The sequence below is a fragment of the Protopterus annectens genome, chromosome 1.part1 (genome assembly GCF_019279795.1).
Source record: "Protopterus annectens isolate FY-2018-M chromosome 1.part1, PAN1.0, whole genome shotgun sequence".
NCBI lineage: Eukaryota > Metazoa > Chordata > Ceratodontiformes > Protopteridae > Protopterus > Protopterus annectens.
The window spans coordinates 286,327,171-286,349,102 of NC_056726.1; positions in this window are offsets into that span (position 1 = coordinate 286,327,171).

Sequence of the window (21,932 nt, forward strand, 5' to 3'; positions counted from 1 at the left end):
GTCCTGGAAGCTATCACGATTCTCACATCTGGCACCTGATGCAGCTGTACCAGAGATTTGCAAGTGGGACATCCCTTACGGTCACCTAGTGGGGGATGCTGGTTATGCACTGGAGCCGTGGCTGATGACACCCATCAGAAATGCACACATACCTGAACAAGAACTCCATAATGAGGCACACGCACAGACCAGAGTTGTAATAGAGCATGTGTTTGAGATGCTCAAGCCATGGTTCCAGTGCCTGGATACATCCGGTGGAGCCTTGCAGTACTCCCCAGCTACATGTACTCAAATTGTCATCATATGTACTATGCTACACAGTATGATCCTGCAGAAACAGCTGCAGCAGGAACAGCATGGGGCAGGGCCACACAGCCCCCCCCCCCCACCATTGCCAAGGCCTGCACAGGCACAGAGTGACTCGGAGGAAGAGCAACCTGAGCCTGCCCAGTAGGCAGAAGGAGGTGTGCCCAGTATGTCCTGGCCTTGGCAAAGAGGCAATGTATAGCACATACACTGACACAGGAGGGACCCAGGGAATGACACTTCTCTCTGACTCGCACATACAGTAAAAGGGATGCCAAATATTTCACTACCCATGCTTAGCCATGTATAGGGAGTGCACTATGTGCATCCAACATAGGCAGCCCTCCAGCACCATCCTCAATACTGGCACACCCACAAGGTAAGTCACTCTCCTTGCCAATTGCCGAATGGAGTAGTATATGTTGTTACCTGTATCTATGGTATGAATGTGAGCATGCAACGGAATCAGTTGGCTAAATGGGATGCCAGCAGATAGTAGACACCTATAGTGGCAGCATGAGATCTGTAACAAATACTGGTGTCACCACAGTAGCCAGTACTACACATGGTGACAAAACCCACTGCAGGAAATGTGCTGGGCCACATGTGTATCCATATGACACATACATGCCAGTCAGGGAGGTTCACATACCTAACAACAGTCTCAGCCAGCAGAACAGGTGTAGACAAACACAGGCAAAGGCTGTGCTAATGCCCCTGAATGCTGCCTATGGGTAAACCCCCAGGCCTACACAGACAGACTATATCAGGTCAGGCAGTGGGATGTTAGTTCTGAAGGGTAGGAAGTCAGAAACTAATATGTAGGTCAATCAAACCTAAGACCTGTAGTACACCTATATGCCTCTAGTCAGCATGATAGGTTAAAAACAGAATGAAATGGAGTACCTGCCATACCAGTACAGTCATAGCAAATGTGTACAAGTGTCTGATGTGCCCCCCCAATCCTATGTAGAAATGTAGAAACAGTCAAGTGTGCCCCCCCCCCCAATCCTGTGTAGACAGGTCAAAACAGTCAGGTGTGCCCCCCCCAATCCTATGTAGAAATGTAAAAACAGTCAGGTGTGCCCTCCAATCCTTTGTAGAAATGTAGTAACAGTCAGGTGTGCCCCCCAATCCTGTGTAGCAATGTAGAAACAGCCAGGTGTGCCCCCCCAAATCTTATGTAGACATGTAGTAACAGTCAAGTGTTCCACCCCAGTCCTATGTAGAAATGTAGTAATGGTATGTTCATCTATTTATTATTATTTATTATTATTTTTTACATAACTACATTTAGCACATATAGATGGAATATTAGTTTTGTATATATTAGTACAGTTTTTATATTCATATTCATTCTTTTTGCATTTATATATTTTATGCATATTTAGATGTTGTTATGTGTATACATGGTGTACAGCTGTGTTTTTTAAAGTAGGGAACATAACATCAGTGAATAATGGCCATGTCTCTTTAAACTTTTTGGCGGTTTTTCATCAATTATATCATGGTAGATTAGGAGATGTGTGTATATATACCACTTGACTACATATTTTATTTGTTCTGATGAAGACTGGGGTACAGTCGAAAGCGCTTAACTTGGAATTGTTTGTCTTTTTCACAATAAATTTCTGGTGATTACTGTCCTGGTGTACGAGCAGTGTTCATATTTCCACCATCCTTCCAGTTCCAGAAATGTAGTAATGGTATGTTGTGTCCCCCCCCAATCTGATGTACACATGTTGTAACAGTCAGGTGTGCCCCCTCCAAATCCTATGTAGAAATGTAGTAACAGTCAGGTGTGCCCCCCAAATAGATGTAGACAGATAGTAACATGTATGTGTAGGTATAATACCAGTGGAGCACAGATGACCACAGGTGGCCAAGGTAGCAGGATAGATTGTAGCATTTGTACAATATGCAGGCATGCGTGTCTAAGGTTGATGTGTGTTTCATATTGTGTGAGAGTGGTCAGTATGAATGCATGTTGAGGTTTGACCTGGTGGCCATTGCCCACTACTGCCAATGGCAGGACCAAGTCCTCACAACTGCAGTGCCAAAGACAATTCCCCCCAGTATAACACATGCTAGCAGTAAGCCATTGTAAATGTATGGTGGTAATATGTGTCACCATCTGAAAGAATGACATGGCATGACTGTTGGGCTAGATATACAAGCAGTACACAGGGAAAAGTACCCCAGACATACAGTATATAATGCGTAACCGTGAAATGGACACACGCTTGGAATTGTACATACGGGTATGCATCACATTATCTGGGCTTGTAGTAGGGAATATCGATGTCGTCTGACTGAACACTTGCAAATCACAAAGGTGATAGGACTGATGTATTGGGAAACAGCTGATGTCCCCACACAAGCCAGCATAAATGGAATGTCCCATGCATATCTGTGAGTCAGATGCAAGTAGTGTCCATAGCACACATGCACCCAGCTCACCCAAACACCACCCACAGGTACCTCTCTGGTCGTATCCATGCTGTTGGGAATGGGTACAATATGACCCCCACCTGTGTATGGCAATAGCGAATGAATGCAGCATGCAGTGCAGGTGTCCCATACAGGTGTGTCCCTAGCTGTAAGCATCACCCTGCCAGCATCCACACCACCTGATCAATACTGATAGAAAGTATTGGCATGAACACCTAGCACACCTACCCTGTCACCCCAGGGGAATATACTGTATGGCAGTCTGGGACTGTAGGACTGACAGAATGCAATGGCCTGCTACAGCTGGCCTGTATCACCACCAAATGGCTTACAGGCCTCTGCCAAAGGCCTGTGTCTCACCTGTACTCCCAATGTATGTTATGTCATGGACACCCAAATAACAACACAACACACTACACATAAGCCATATGCAAGGCCATGTGGACAAACCATAGTAACATGTCCACCATGTCCCACTGCATGAACTGTGGACCAACACCAAAACACAGCTGTGATGAGGTGATAACTTTAGGGAAAGTATCAGAGAATGTATGCATAATGTATGGAAGAGGATAGAATAATGGGGGGTGGGAGCATGGGCAGCATGGAATGTGCAAGGTCCGACACACAGCCGTGTGCACATACTATCCCTGGCTGCAAACACAAAAATGGGTGGCTACAAACCTGCCCGTACACCACAATTGAGGTAATGTCCTGACTTATGACCCCTGCCTCACGGTAACCTGTGTGAATCTGTACAGCTGTGAGGTATTGCCACAGCAAGATAAGGCCATACTGTCATGTCGATGGATGTACAAGTATGGGATTCTCTGACAGCACTGTACCAAGGTGCTGAACTGGATACACAGACCCAGCATCAATTGTCTGCAGCTCCCCCTCCAGAATAGCATAACTTTCCATGAATATGTAGGCATTTGTCCACAATACTGGACACAGCTGCATTCACCCTGTGTTCCCCAGGGCATCACTTTGAGCAGGAATGTCCACCTGACAGTACTTGAGGAAATAAAACATCACAGTGTATAACAATACACATGTCTGACTATCTCTGCTAACACCACTACCATGTAGCAGAACCAGCACAGACACAATCACCTCCAGTACACCCTATCCCTTACGCAGTTTGACCCCATATTGCCAACTGATCTACAGATATCCTGCAGAAACAGTTTGCTACCTATAGGTGTAGAACACAAAGGTCTGCACTGGAGTACAAACTGCCTGGAATGAATCCACACATTCAGTACAGAAGGGCATACTGGGCATACTCACACACTTAGAGAAATGAAGGCAATGTCAGACAACAACATACTGAAGGGCCATACTGAGCATGCTCATACACTTAAACAAATGAAGCCCATGTCTGCGAACAACAGTGGACCATACATATCTGACAGTTGCAGATGTTAGTGCATACACTCCTCAGTATGCACCAGTCATGCTTTGCACACACATTGGATAGAAATACAGACATATATCCAAGAACAACACACTATAATATCCCAAAAGTAGACATACATTGATGTGTGGAAGAGAGTGACAGTGACAAAGAGCCTTCCATCATGAGGCCTGTCCCACCCAGCACACAGCCAAATGGCTACAACCATATGATGCGTAAATGTCACTCACTGTAGAAATTAGCCAGTGGTATCCATCAGCATTTCAGACTCTGTGGTGCAAGTGCTAGCTGTGCAACATGACTGTACAAGGCAGTAGTCATCTAGCAGTTGTATACACATACCTGCAGAATATAAACCTGCGTGTGCCTGCATGTGGTGTGTCTACCTCTAGATGAATGGGTTATGGCCCATGAACACACACTGCACTCCCCATAGCCCTACTATGACAAACCTGCTGATGTCATCCACTTTGAAATACACCTTTGGGAAAGGAATAGCCCAGTAATCTCTGTGGTGCATCCTATAACTGTATAATGCTCTAGTGTGATAAGCTAGCTAGGTAGGAGTTCTAATCCCAGACATGGCAACTGTGTGTGTGTGTGTGTGTGTGTGTGTGTGTGTGTGTGTGTGTGTGTGTGTCTGTGTGTGTGTGTGTGTGTGTGTGTGTGTGTGTGTGTGTGTGTGTGTAGGCAATGCTTTTAGGCTAGTCAGGCACTACATTGTCTGTGTAGGAAGTAATGCTTTTCATGCTAGTCACACTAACTACAATTCAAATGCCCTACTTTGGCAAGACTGCTGATGTCATTCACTGTGAAATACACCTTTGGGAAAGATATAGCCCAGTAATCACTGTGGCACATCCTATAACTGTGTAATGCTGTAGTGTGATAAACTAGTTAGGTAGGAGTTCTAATCCCAAACATGCCAGCTGTGTGTGTGTGTATATATCTGTCTGTGTAGGGAGCAATGATTTTTAGGCTAGTCACACTCACTACAATTCAAATGCCCTGCTTTGGCAAGGCTGCTGATGGCATTCACTGTGAAATACATCTTTGAGAAAGATGTAGCCCAGCAAACCCTTGGTGCATTCTATAACTGTGTAATGCTGTAGTGTGATAAACTAGTTAGGTAGGAGTTCTACTCCCAGACATGGCAAATGTGTGTGTGTGTGTGTGTGTGTGTGTGTGTGTGTGTGTGTGTGTGTGTGTGTGTGTGTGTGTGTGTGTGTGACACATACACCTACAACACAAATGGATAACATTATGGAGACCACAATCAACCAGTGTTACTAACAGCTATAATGCATCAATGCTGGACGGCTACACTACCTGCCATGTATGTATTAAACTTTACTCCTGACTGTAATACAGTCACTGTGTGTATCAAAACCAATTTAGTCTGTTCCTGCATTGATGTTATGGATGACAAGGATGTGGCACAGGTATCATCCTATGCCCAAGGTGTGTTGTTGGTTTGCCAGAAGCCAAGGATACATTTGACACCATGTGTGTGGGTGAAAGGTGTAATGAGGTGAACTGGGCATGGTGATGTGGTGTATCTAGGTATGGGATTGCCCTAGGTGTATTTGTATAGTGTGTGGGTATGCATGCAAACAGTTCTGCCATGTGGCTGCCCTATACAGGTGTTTATGGACAGTTGTAGACCATACCTGGCAGGGTGTGCAGTTCACTGCCTCCGACCAACGACACGTGGACTGTGTCTGCCAGGGATTCCATGGGAACATCCAGGTACAGGCCTCGATGTGCTACTTTCCCCTGATGATGACAGATGTCCGCTGGAAGCAGGTCCCTCCTGAGACTGGCCAGGACCATGTGCTCGTGGCCTGCTGTGGTATGGACAGTGCCCCCCCACAGTGCTGGGGCTGGTACTGCCACTACAGGAGCCCCTTGGTGTCCTAGCATGTCCACTTTGACTGCCAGCTGTTGGTGTTGCTGGCCTTCATCCAAGCGGCTATCACCGCACTCCCACCACATGTTCAAGCATGGACAAACCACTGTTGATGAGGGACATCATCTCACCAGACCATCTATCCATGAGCTTGGTATAAGCACAGATGGCACCAGACAGTTCACGGAAGTTGTCACTTGCAGATGTGAGAGCAGCCCTCTGCAGCCTCAGGCCCTGTCTGGTGTAATGTTCCACATGTGCCTGTGCCATCATGACGGTCTGAAACATGTGCCTGGTGGTACGAGTTGTGGTGCACCTGCCAGGGGCATGATGACCAACAGCCCTACCATGAGCACCCTGGGACATCTGCCTATGTGGTGCCCTGCCAGACATCTGACTATGCCTGCTGTTACCAGACATAGTAGGCATGGTTACCACACTCTCATGCACTGCTACCAATGCCAGCTGTCCCTCCATTATGGCCACTGGTGATGGGGTATGCATAGGCACTGAAACTGTGTGCAGGGTTGGGTGGCTAAAAGGGGGATGTGAAATGATGGTGCTGTTTCGGCCTCTGACAACCCCACCTATGCCTCAAAAGTACTATCATCATCTTCGGTGTCTGTATGGACACCAACATCAGATTGCATTTAGAAGGGACCCTGACTCACTTTGCCACCTGTGGGGGGAAAACAATAAATGCACTTTAAGACCTGTACAGCATTGCATAACAGTACACACATACACACACACACACACACACACACACACACACACACACACACACACACACACACACGCGCGCACACACACCACCTTAATACCTACCTGTCCGTGACTTTACAGACAGTCCCACATTTATTCCCATGCGTTCTCCATCCTGCATCACACTTTGTAACATACACTCATTAATACCACTCAATAATGTATCATTCCTCTAAATGCCTAGACAAGTGATCACAACACAAGGCCTGTTACCCCATTACCTCCCTAACCTGAGTGGAGTGGTATTACATGGCCTCACTGCTGTCATTCAGTGTTCACCCTGTGTATGTCTGGACACCGTGAGCATGGCCCCTATATGTGAGGGGCTACTATGTTCACTCCATAAATCACGCACTGGAGTGTCATGTGTAAGTATTGCTCAGTACATGCCAGATATGCTGCTCAATCAACCTATCATGTGACAACTGTAATATATGGATACACTCCCTGGTGTAGTCGAGTAATTCCCCAGTGCATCTGTAGTGCTGCATACGTGGGTTGTCAGCCACCTTTCTGCTGAATGTGATATTAAGGGTATACCTGTTGTCTACCTTCCCTCCAAATGCATGTTTCATGCTAAAGACCTTATTATACTATCAGCTGTCCTGTGATTACATACATGACAAGTATTCCTGGTGTGCCATGTGTCCATGTACTGCACGATCCCAAAGGGAAGTACTGCTGTATCAACAACCCCACAATCACACATGTGCATACATGGACACCCACACTAACACACACACATGCACACATGCATCCAACATGCAACAACCTCCCTCCACTTCACCAGAGTGACCATACAGACAAAATAACCACCCACCGAGACACACACACACACACACACACACACACACACACACACACAGTTGAGGTTGCACAATGATAGCACACAGTCCCCCTATTACCCATCTATCAACATGCACAACATATGTTACACAACAGCATGCAGTGCAGCTATAATCAATCCATGCTAGCAACAGTATACGTGTGTGATGCATGTGCTGTGTTAGTAGGTGATGCCCCATCCCCTGGATACCACTGCACCCATATACACAGTATTGCTGGGCACTGGTTCTGCACACTGCCATGTACTGTGCACGAAACCTCACAGGTGTACAACCTAATGCTGAATGTGTAGTACTGTGTCAGCTCTAATGCCCACAGTCCCTATGTTTTTCAGCAACACATACCTGGGATGATATGTGGAGAGATGTCATTTGTGAATGTCTGATGTCTGGTTTACAGATCTCAACATCAGCGGACCATGTATGACCAATCCAATACTATTACACTGACAACCGTCAGAGCATACCATGGCTATGGGGAGTGTACACACCTTTATTGATATGACACACCCTTCCTTGATCTGCCATGGGACCACATCACCGCATATATTAACAGTACATGAGCCCAATATGTGACACATGTCCTGTACATTCACATGCAGTGTCTACGGAATGTGTTAGGTGTGTGGATGCTAACCATGATGCATACATTCTGTGTGTGCATATGTGTGCACATCCTTATCATGATGGTTTGTTGCACCTATTGTTATGTGTACTACAGCAGTGACTACTCCTGGCAGGGGTATACAAGCAAGGACCATCTGCATTTGCCAGTGCATGTTCAGTCTGCCCTACACATGTCCCCTGGATTTGCATGATTGCAAGGTCTACTCATGTGCACATCACTTGGTATTCAAACACTGTCATCTCTATTGCTGTGGGGGTAAGGTTACGTCTGCCACAGTTCCTGAACCTGACTATGTGCATCCTTCGGATCCCTGCTGCAGTGCACTGGTGTGTCATGCTGACACCCCCTCTCCATCGTCAGCCTGTTTGCAGATGCTTGACAAGTAAGGCCTACACATGTGTGTCAGTTTGCAGTGTCCATACACTGAACACCACATGTTGCAGGCTAGTCCCAGCTGATAATGTGGACCACAGTAATACATTATGCCATAGTGTAACTCTGCAGCAGTTGCCATTGTACTAGTCATATATACACTGTTGTTGCACTGAATACGGGTGATGTTTCACACATGTCCCTACTGTAAGCCATGTCTCCCACCATTATGTTACTCCTTATGGACACATTCTGCAATGACAGGATGTTAGTTATCTTGCAGGTGTCTGACATACCCTTCCAATACCCCATCATGGTCACCACTGTGATGCCATGCATTTAACAGCAACAATACATGCACATGTACAGCATGCATTCTGGGTAGGTGTGTTAGATATGTGCATGGAACATACCATAGCCATTACATACCTGGTGTATTGGCAAGCATCAACATAAACAATACTCACCAGCTAAAGGCTGCTGCCATGGTGGTATACTGGAGGGACCTACATAAGAGGGTGAGAGATGCAAAGTCAGTGGCCACACCTGTGGCATTGCTACAGGGTGGGTGCAGCATTACAAGACATCAACAGTACATGTCCACAATACTACAATGTATGCATATCTGTTTATCACTACTATGCAGCAACAAACTATCTCTATGACATGTCAGATATGCATGTTCTACCTGTACAGATGCGGATGCATACACAACAGTGGTCTACTGATGTGCCCTGTGGCCTTACCTGCATGCACCTCAGCAATTGTGTGGGTATCACCCACCTCCGCAATGGTGTCTGGCAGTTGTTGGCTATGTGGACAGGCAGGTGCCATGAGGCTGGCGAGGAGCTCCTCTACACGTGTCGGGGGGGTGGATGGCATGGGCTTCCCCTATTGCAAGGTGATCCCCCCCAGACTGCAGGAGCATGCCAATGGGCATTGAGAAGCAGGTCAGAACAATGATGTCGGACCTGCTCATAACTGCAGTTGTGCAGTCCGACATCATTGACCCTGTGGACTAGGTCATTCCACAGGGTGATCACTCCTGCTGCTCATGGGCGGCCCAGCCAAACAGGACAGGGTAGTGCTGGATTAGGTGGTTTAGCACTATGTCATTCTCAGCAGCTGAGAAAGCCAGGAGCCATCCATGTGACATCTTGCCTGAAAGACATAAAGATGGGAACAAGTCTAAGCAAGGTTACCACAGTTCTTAATACACATCTCTGTCACCCCCCCACCATATCAGCGACAATAAACTGACACACAACTCAATAGGTATAGCTACAGCTTACCTACCAGTGGAACAGATATTGTATTGCACCACAACTTGTGCTATGTGTTTGTAGCCTTGTTCCCTGTGTGGATACTATCATTGCTGGCCTGTTACAGACTATTCACCTGCATGCATTGTCAGGGCCACTATTGTTCCATATATGCTTGTGGCATGCTTGCTTTGTGATTGCTGCACATGAAACATTCTGTGTTATTGGGGATATCCATGCATGTGAATGGACATGTTCCGGGATTGTGTAGGCTATTACTACCCAGATATGTTCTATAACAGTGACACAATAGCGTGTTTAGGGAATATTTGCCAGCAGAACCACCTCTCTAAATTCATCTGCACATGTTACCAGGCTACATCACATGTGGGACCCACCCTGGGGCCTCCTCATGTATTGGTCCAGCACTACCTTCAGGTGGAACCAACTCAGGGGATGTTGTCCCCCTCTCCTGGGGGCACACACAGACATGATCTTGTCCACCGAGGTCAGGTCCTGGGTCTGTTCCATAGCGGGCTTCACAGACACATGTGGGATGTGCTACATTACTTTGAGGCTCCCAGTAAACATTCACAGGGTCCACATGCTCCTCCTGGTCAGCCACCAGGCCAGGCACCTTTGGGACGTGGACTGCTGTTGTGAGTAGCAGTAGGTGGGAGGCTTGTTCCCATTGTGTCCACAGTGGGGCCCATGACGCTTCCACATCACAGACCACACACACCATCCAGGGTGTTTACCCAACACATGTGTCACATACCACCCCTGTAGGCTGTCCTCTATATCTACCAACCCGGACCACCACCGCAACTATACCTGCCATACTTCCCCATATTCCCAATCCCTACTTCACAGACAAGGGTAATGTGGTCCCAACAAGGGGTTCACATGTGACATACCAGTCCATGTTGCACACACTGACAGCTGTATATATCTGTGTGTATTGCTATGTGTGTTGTTCCCTCGCACATAGCATGCAGCACTGGGGTGGTAATATAGGGGACATGGATTTACATACATATATGTGTGTGTTTGTATATATGTATGTAGACATGTGCATATAGGTATATATCTATGGGATCCGTGCAGATGTTCAAAGTTTCACTTCTTTGAACCCACTTCACCGAGTCCACTTGTTCAAAGTAGTGAAACTTCATACATTGACTTTGGCAGTCACACTACAGCGTGGAATGGGAATATTCTCTTTTCCCTGCTGTAGTGCAATCCGGATTTGGTATATTTAAGTACGGAGTGTGCAGGGGGGATTGTCTCCCCCTGCAAAAACATGTTTTAATGTTTTTTTTGAGGGGGGGAACTAGACTTCAGCGAAAGTGCACTTTCATTGAAGTGAACTTTCGCCGAAGTGTGGGTCTCCTGCTCTATTTTGAAGAGTTCTTTCGATGTAGAGAGTAGACCCATATCTATATATGTGTAGATATATAGGATGCATATATGTGTTTTTATATATGACTACACATGGGCATCTGTATATTTGTGGACATACATGTGTGTATATATATATATATATATATATATATATATATATATATATACATATATATATATATATATATATATATATATATATATATATATATATATATATATGTATATATATATATATATATATATATGTATATATATATATGGGTCTACTTCATTTGCCCCAACATCCAATTGACTGACACCCATTTGACTGAAACCAAATGACTGAACTTTTATTTGACTGACACTTCATTTTATATAGTTAGGGAGGGTGTGGGGGGTACAGCCCCCCACTTGCTTTTGTTTTACTAAGCAATATTAAAATAAAACCAAACAATATAATATGAAATTAAGTGAGGGGCTTTGCCACCACACTCCCCCTAACAAATGAAGTGTCACTCAAAGTAAGTGTCAGTCAAATGAAATTTCAGTCAAATGGGGGCAGGCAAATGGGTGTCAGTCACTTGGAAGTTAGGGCAAATGAAATAGACCCATATATATATATATATATATATATATATATATATATATATATATATATATATATGTATCGTACACATATATATATATATATATATATATATATATATATATATATATATATATATATATATATATATATTATACACACACACACACACACACACACACACACACACACACACACACATATATATATATATATACACACACACACACACACACACACACACACATATATGTGTGTGTGTGTGTGTGTGTGTGTGTGTGTGTGTGCGTGTGTGTGTGTGTGTGTGTGTGTGTGTGTGTGTGTGTGTGTGTGTGTGTGTGTGTGTGTGTACACATATGCATACCTATATATGGGGTACATTCAGCCATCAAGTCCGCAATCTCACAAAACATTCTTGCACAGCTGCACTGTTCTGCCTTGCTACAACACAGACAGGTGCCACATATGGACACAGCCTAACATTAGGGGGTATATGTAGGGCCAGATTTCAGGTAACCCTATTACACCCCATAGCATTCCAGCATGCTACAATACAAGTTAATCTGAGTATCCTGCAAGTGGTGTGCTGTGGAACCCACATGTCCATCATTATGGCATTACTTCCACCACCAGCTATTGGCCACAGTAATATACACACTTCCCATTACACAACAGACACTATGATGGCTTACATCTTATCAGTCAGTGCTGCTCTGCACAGTTGACGGGTATTGCCCACTACCCACAGGGACAGACTCTATTGTACTTAACAGTTGTTCAGCTGAACATCATTACAACAACAACACCTGATGGCACATATAAATCATTCTACATCATCTATTCCATTATCATGGACCAGTTACTACAGTCAGTTACATGCATATATACTTCACATACCTGTTGTGGGAATGATGTCTCTTCTGGATAGTTTGCTGGATGGATGTTTTCTTTTTTTTGTTGTGTTTTTTTATTTTTTTGCCTTTCACTTACTCACTCTCTCTTTCTCTATCTCGGTCTCTCTCCAGTAAATGGATTGAACTCCTTTGAAAAGATTACAGCATGGATTTTGTAGGTGATGTACAAGATCAGGTGATGACCTCTGCACCAATCAGTATCCTCCACGTGCTACTTGCATGCAGCATGCTGTGTAGAACTTCCAATTGCCATTGTCATGGCAACCCACTACTATAAATCCCTACATCGTGTGGGCATGGTCCCTTTACCTTTCCTGTATGGTGGACATCCTTCCTGTATGTGGGCAATAGTGTTACAGACAGCAGGTAGAAATACTTCTTACAAGAGAACTTGCACACTCAGGCCAGCTACATATTTGTATGAGGTTCCAGAAATACAGACAGAGTGTGAGTAGTGTTGTTGTATGCATTGTATAGCACTGGTGTTAGAGGGTTTGTGTGTACATACTAGTTTAACATGGAATGCAGTCTGTATAGCTCTCAACTGTAGGCCTAGCCACTTGATGGCCAGATGCGTGCCTGTTATGTTTTGTCTGTCCACCACACAGGTCTTGTGTCAGATATATCACTGGCAGTGTGCGTGTTAAGTGCTATCAGTACATGGCTACATCCATATGTGTTTCTGACTTCATATGCCTGACTAAGGGTATGTTGCATACTATCCTGTAACACAAGTGACTTGTTTAGTGTATGACAACAGTATTTCTTACCATCTTTTCTATGTAGACACAAAAGGGCTCCATGAGCCAACCAACTCCAGCAACAATAGGCCTAAATGTAGAGACACTGGATCCTTATGTGTTTTAGGGAGCCCATGGAAGCTCAACACTAGCGGATGGTCAACAAAAACATATCGAGATGAATCAGGTGTAATTAACCTACTTAATAAACAACCATTAATGGTCATATACACACGTGGAATTATTGCTCTAATCTCATCCAAACTAATCAGTGAATAGGTTCCACTATCTGACAATAGTCATGTCATGGAAGAGTAATAGAAAACTGAATCCATGAAAACAATGGAGTATCCTTTATCAGCTGGTCAGATGACTATCTCTTTATCACTCTGTAACTGCTTAAAGGCTAGTCTCTCAGGTTGCATAAGATTATCAAAGTGCTTCCTCATTTTATCACAATGAAATAAATTATTAATATCATTTCACATAACATACCGAATGCTTCATAATAGGATTAATGGGAGGCATAAAAGTACTAGGTTTCTTAAATAAGTTACAACCATCATCTTTACCATTCCTTGGAAACATAATTTTCAAAGTTAAGTTACAAGCATAAGTCTTAAGATCAATTATAGTGTCAACTAAGTCAACCCCTTGTGCAGGAATAAAAGAAAGTCCACGATTCAAAACTGAAATTTCAAAGTCAGTGAGTACTGTCTTAGAAATATTCCATACTATGGACTGTTCATGGGTTGCCACATCCATTTGATTGTACAGTGTCTTGACTCGATTAGTTGTTTCCTTTTCAACCTCCCACAACATTTCAAGTGGTGTGGGGACCGTCCCTTTCTAGTTGAATAGGAAGGGGTAGAACAGGAAAAACCTGGTTAGAAGCATATAATCCAATTTTCCTTCTAGCAACAGGATGGGCTTCAGCATTAGTCACTGCCCTATTAACCGAAGGAAAAATAGGAGCTGGACATCAGTCTGTGGCATAGTATACACAGAACCATCACTCAGTGATACATTACAGAAAACAAGGCAGGTGGTTTTATCAGTTGAGAAGTTATTGCTGATGGTTCTATTCTCATCACCAACCAACTTGGGTTCAACAAAAGCACCCTCTTTCTCTTTCCCTACTCCTTTCTCTTCATCTTTAGGTTTTGGCCAGGAAAATACATGGCCAGCCTTAAAGTCATTAAAATCTCTAGCCAGTTTCTTCTTCTTTTACATAAACAACTTGTGTTCATGCTTAGAAACATTATCAATAACCTGACATAATGCTGTATCTACTGAGTCAACAGCGGCAAAAAAATAAAGTTCATTTTGCAGCTTAGTAATGTTTTCAGTCAGCGCAGCCTCAATGGGCTTAAAATAATCAATTAAAAGTCTTAAATATGCAAAGCTGGTATAAAAATGAATCTGCTGCCACCTGACTAGCAAATCAGGATAGTGCTCACCTTGCGTTGGCATCTTCCAAACTCTCAATCCTCTTGGTATAATTTTTAAATGAAGGCAAGCCTCAAAGTGGAGCCTCTGTACCTGTAAAAGCTTAAGGTGAAACAAGTCATTCTCAAGTGTTTAAATTCGAGCACAAGGCCCACTCATCACTCAAATCTTTGTGTTGTGTCCAGAGTAACAATTCCTCCCAGTCCAATAATAAAGGATTAATGTCAACCTTTAACAACTTCAATATTTCACCAGCTCTCTAACTTGTTCCAATAGTCCCGGGGTTGTAGTCCAATTTAACCCTTTTAGTGAAGCAAGCCCTTGGCCATGTCCCACAGCTGCACAAATGAATCAAGTAAAACAAAAGCATGAAAACCACTGAGGAGAAATTGGTGGCCAAAAAAAGATACCAAGCTCAAAAATATATGAAATCAACGAACTTTAATAAATACAAAAGGTAAGTGCTTTCACGTTCTTATAAATGCTTCTTCAGACGAATACAAATACAATTAGAAACAGAGCATTTAAATAGTACTAAAAATCTAAAATTATGAGTTTATAGCAGTAACGATAAAATGATTAAAGTTATTAGGAAGCATTAGTCTGTTCTTTTGACTGACAATGTCAGAAAGTTTATTTGTATCAAACCTTGTTTTCTTTATAAAAATAGGTGTTCATTAAAGAGATTTTTATACTACCCTTGAACAACAATCATCCTGGATTGGATAAAGATGTTTTTGGTACATTTCCCTCCCTGTGGTTGTTGTAGTTACTGTCATTTGACTGATAGTATAAATTGCTTTAAACATCCAGACACAGGAACCGTATATTCCTTTACAGTTAAGGCAGATTGTAATACTGCTGACCTGGTTTATCTTGCCTATTGTGTACTTATACCATATACATAAAGGAAATTTGTGTAATGCTCTTACCAAGCATGTTGTCAGTGAAGGCAAAACTCATCATTATAGATTTTTAGTAGTAAATAAACTGTAACATTGAATGGTTGGGTGACTTAAAGGACAACTACATGATTCTTTTCTTGTTTTCTCATTTTCAAAATGCTATTCTTCCCTATCTTATGATGGTACCACTGAATTAAAGCAATTTTGCTGAAGTAAATCCTGATTTTGAATGTTTCCTTCATCCTCTGTTATTACAGCTTTGGTACAATGAGTTATCATTAAGCCTATTACAATCTTGCAGAGCATTAGAAACACTAAGGGCACTGGAACGGCTTAGTAATAACGCCTCTTGCTTTTTTCCACTCTATCCTCTGCTGCTGCCAAAGGACTGCCCACACTCCACCCTCTACAGTCTTTTCAGCCAGGATGCACCTCCATTAATTAACTATGCATTGAGATGTTAAATGTGCCCTCAGCATCCAATAAATATGCGATCCAGAACTACTCAAGGAACTATTCTCCTAAGTGTTCTTGCCAGACGCATCTATTTTCCTGAGGGATTACTTTTATTCCTGGCTGTTGTGGAGCCAGTATTTTACAGTTTGAAATAACTTTTTCTCCGAAATAGGTAAATGTAATTTTCTTTGCTGATAAACTGAGTCTATATTAGATGAACGAAAGTTCATCTTAGTGAACACTCACATGAGCAAATATTGCAGAACTCGAAACGGCAATTGTGAGATCATGGTACAGTGAAGCTGGGAATATTTGCCATTTCATCACTGTAGTGCTATCTCAGAGGTTGAATATATATTTAGGGGAGTGTGGAGCGCGCAGCCCCCCACAATTGCAGTTTCGAGTACCTGGATATTCGCTCATGTGAGCATTCGCTAAGATGAACTTTCGTTCATCTAATATAGACCCAATAAACTAATTGCCAATAAATGGAGTTATGTTTTTCGCTGGTGGTCACATCTACTTATTATGCTTGCCCATTCCCTAACACTATTAATGGTTCCATCAGAGCAAAGTTTTATGTCGCAGGAGCCTAGGTTTATTTTATTTAATTTATTTATTTATTTTTGTTGTTACATGTATGCTCTGCTGGTCTCTTTTTAGCTTCCGAAACTATCAAAAGTTTAGTTCAAGAAATTAGAACAAGGCAAAAAGAATGGGACAAACGGGTAAATATTAAATATTGCTCATAGATACTTAGTTGCTCAGATAACAGAATGTGTTTATTTGTGTGACTTTTCTACAAATAATATTCCCCCAGATTCAGCAAGCTCCAGCAGGCAGTATGTCTGCCGTGCGATCCAGGAATAAGTTGTAGGGGTGTGCATGAGCACTCCTGCACTAGTCCTGCATGGACTCAGCCCCTGTATGCAAATTACCCCATTTGCAGGTGAAATCCATGCAAATGAGGTGAAATTGCGATCCAGGAAGCTGGAAGCCGGCCGTGCAAGACTAGTGTAATCTGTAGAAATGTACTCGGCCAGTAAATGAGTACATTTCTGCAAACTACAAAACGGAGCCATGACAGCCCCAAATAAAGGGTGGATATTATGTAGAAAGCATGCCAGTGGCCAAATATATGGCCATTGGCATGGAAAACAGTTGCAAAAATAAAAAAAATCAATATTTTTTTAGCCAATCTCGGCTGTTTAAGAGTAGGGCAGCGGCATGTGAATGGGATCAGGCGAAAAATAAAATAAAAACCCTAAAATAAGCATTTTAAGCAAAATCACTATTTTGCCAGTATACTCAATGACAGGCAGAAGACAACATGTCTCGTGAATAGTGGTTGCTAAGGGGGGAGGCTCAGTGTGGGACCTATAACTATGCATCAGCAGGCAATCCTATGCAAATGAGGGGAATGATACTGAATCCCAGATTTCCCCTGCATTCTAGTCAGCACACAACAGTGTAAGAGCAGGAATACCTTGGTGCAAGCCTAGGAGTTAGCTGGCATCACAGGGGTATGTGTCAGGCATACTGTAAGCGGATCAGAGCCCTGTGGTTCAAGTTTGCCCGTAGCTTAGCAGAGCTAAGCAAGGGGGTGTGTCTGAGGCTGCCTAGCACTCTTTACATTGCCTGAGCAGTTGTGTGTGTGCCGCGCATCGGTCTTTAAAGGGAAAAAAAAGGTAAATCAGAAAATAGCAGCTCTCTGCACATTTGAGCACTGTGTTTGTGTGGCGTGCCCCCAGGCTTAAACAGGAAGGCAATGGAAGGGAAAACAGCAGTAGGAAGGTAATCAGAGAGAACTAGCATAGCTGGCAGGTGAAATGTATCAGAATCAGCCAATTACACAGGCAGAAGACCAGCCCAGCCGGGAACACTACTATAAACTATGCAAACACATTTCCCTCTCTTTTTTCCCACATACTCTACACCACTGGTGTAGACAAGCAGGGGAATTTGAACAAACAAATACAACAAAATGATAGTGGCTGCAATAGCTATCGTACATCAACATGTGGAGGAGGCTGAGGGTGGTGAGGATGAGAATGCTGTCGACCAACCCAAAGTGAGTTGACAGAGAAGAGTGTACAGACCCAGGGTAACCTACCAGGGGCTACATGAGCTGGAGATAGTGGAGCGCTATAGGGTGGACAGGGACCTCTTACAGCAAATTGTTGAGCTGTGCTGGCCATGCCCATGCCTCACACACAGAACTAACAGAGGGAAACCATTCCCAATGGATACCAAGGTGTGTGTAGGCCTAAGAAAACTAGCTACAGGTACCTACCAAAGGCCAACTGGGATATCATGGGGATCTCACAGGCATCAGCATCCAGAGTACTCTACCAGTTCCTGGATGCCATGTCAGCACATGCCAGTGAGCACATATATTTCCTCAACACACGTGAGGCGTTGGTCAGCAATATGCATCTCTTCCACCAAATAGCAGAATACCCTGAGGTAGTGGGTGCTATAGACTGCATACACATACACATCAAAGCACCACCTGGTGAGCAAGGTAGGGTCACCATCAACCGCAAGGGCTTCCCTTCCATCAACTGTCAGGTCATGTACGATGCCCAGGGCATTATAATGAATGTGTGTGTTGGCTGTCCTGGAAGCTATCACGATTCTCACATCTGGCACCTGATGCAGCTGTACCAGAGATTTGCAAGTGGGACATCCCTTACGGTCACCTAGTGGGGGATGCTGGTTATGCACTGGAGCCGTGGCTGATGACACCCATCAGAAATGCACACATACCTGAACAAGAACTCCATAATGAGGCACACGCACAGACCAGAGTTGTAATAGAGCATGTGTTTGAGATGCTCAAGCCATGGTTCCAGTGCCTGGATACATCCGGTGGAGCCTTGCAGTACTCCCCAGCTACATGTACTCAAATTGTCATCATATGTACTATGCTACACAGTATGATCCTGCAGAAACAGCTGCAGCAGGAACAGCATGGGGCAGGGCCACACAGCCCCCCCCCCAACATTGCCAAGGCCTGCACAGGCACAGAGTGACTCGGAGGAACAGCAACCTGAGCCTGCCCAGTAGGCAGAAGGAGGTGTGCCCAGTATGTCCTGGCCTTGGCAAAGAGGCAATGTATAGCACATACACTGACACAGGAGGGACCATGGAATGACACTTCTCTCTGACTCGCACATACAGTAAAAGGGATGCCAAATATTTCACTACCCATGCTTAGCCATGTATAGGGAGTGCACTATGTGCATCCAACATAGGCAGCCCTCCAGCACCATCCTCAATACTGGCACACCCACAAGGTAAGTCACTCTCCTTGCCAATTGCCGAATGGAGTAGTATATGTTGTTACCTGTATCTATGGTATGAATGTGAGCATGCAACGGAATCAGTTGGCTAAATGGGATGCCAGCAGATAGTAGACACCTATAGTGGCAGCATGAGATCTGTAACAAATACTGGTGTCACCACAGTAGCCAGTACTACACATGGTGACAAAACCCACTGCAGGAAATGTGCTGGGCCACATGTGTATCCATATGACACATACATGCCAGTCAGGGAGGTTCACATACCTAACAACAGTCTCAGCCAGCAGAACAGGTGTAGACAAACACAGGCAAAGGCTGTGCTAATGCCCCTGAATGCTGCCTATGGGTAAACCCCCAGGCCTACACAGACAGACTATATCAGGTCAGGCAGTGGGATGTTAGTTCTGAAGGGTAGGAAGTCAGAAACTAATATGTAGGTCAATCAAACCTAAGACCTGTAGTACACTGATATGCCTCTAGTCAGCATGATAGGTTAAAAACAGAATGAAATGGAGTACCTGCCATACCAGTACAGTCATAGCAAATGTGTACAAGTGTCTGATGTGCCCCCCCAATCCTATGTAGAAATGTAGAAACAGTCAAGTGTGCCCCCCCCAATCCTGTGTAGACATGTCAAAACAGTCAGGTGTGCCCCCCCAATCCTATGTAGAAATGTAAAAACAGTCAGGTGTGCCCTCCAATCCTTTGTAGAAATGTAGTAACAGTCAGGTGTGCCCCCCAATCCTGTGTAGCAATGTAGAAACAGCCAGGTGTGCCCCCCCAAATCTTATGTAGACATGTAGTAACAGTCAGGTGTTCCACCCCAGTCCTATGTAGAAATGTAGTAATGGTATGTTCATCTATTTATTATTATTTATTATTATTTTTTACATAACTACATTTAGCACATATAGATGGAATATTAGTTTTGTATATATTAGTACAGTTTTTATATTCATATTCATTCTTTTTGCATTTATATATTTTATGCATATTTAGATGTTGTTATGTGTATACATGGTGTACAGCTGTGTTTTTTAAAGTAGGGAACATAACATCAGTGAATAATGGCCATGTCTCTTTAAACTTTTTGGCGGTTTTTCATCAATTATATCATGGTAGATTAGGAGATGTGTGTGTATATATACCACTTGACTACATATTTTATTTGTTCTGATGAAGACTGGGGTACAGTCGAAAGCGCTTAACTTGGAATTGTTTGTCTTTTTCACAATAAATTTCTGGTGATTACTGTCCTGGTGTACGAGCAGTGTTCATATTTCCACCATCCTTCCAGTTCCAGAAATGTAGTAATGGTATGTTGTGTCCCCCCCCAATCTGATGTACACATGTTGTAACAGTCAGGTGTGCCCCCTCCAAATCCTATGTAGAAATGTAGTAACAGTCAGGTGTGCCCCCCAAATAGATGTAGACAGATAGTAACATGTATGTGTAGGTATAATACCAGTGGAGCACAGATGACCACAGGTGGCCAAGGTAGCAGGATAGATTGTAGCATTTGTACAATATGCAGGCATGCGTGTCTAAGGTTGATGTGTGTTTCATATTGTGTGAGAGTGGTCAGTATGAATGCATGTTGAGGTTTGACCTGGTGGCCATTGCCCACTACTGCCAATGGCAGGGCCAAGTCCTCACAACTGCAGTGCCAAAGACAATTCCCCCCAGTATAACACATGCTAGCAGTAAGCCATTGTAAATGTATGGTGGTAATATGTGTCACCATCTGAAAGAATGACATGGCATGACTGTTGGGCTAGATATACAAGCAGTACACAGGGAAAAGTACCCCAGACATACAGTATATAATGCGTAACCGTGAAATGGACACACGCTTGGAATTGTACATACGGGTATGCATCACATTATCTGGGCTTGTAGTAGGGAATACCGATGTCGTCTGACTGAACACTTGCAAATCACAAAGGTGATAGGACTGATGTATTGGGAAACAGCTGATGTCCCCACACAAGCCAGCATAAATGGAATGTCCCATGCATATCTGTGAGTCAGATGCAAGTAGTGTCCATAGCACACATGCACCCAGCTCACCCAAACACCACCCACAGGTACCTCTCTGGTCGTATCCATGCTGTTGGGAATGGGTACAATATGACCCCCACCTGTGTATGGCAATAGCGAATGAATGCAGCATGCAGTGCAGGTGTCCCATACAGGTGTGTCCCTAGCTGTAAGCATCACCCTGCCAGCA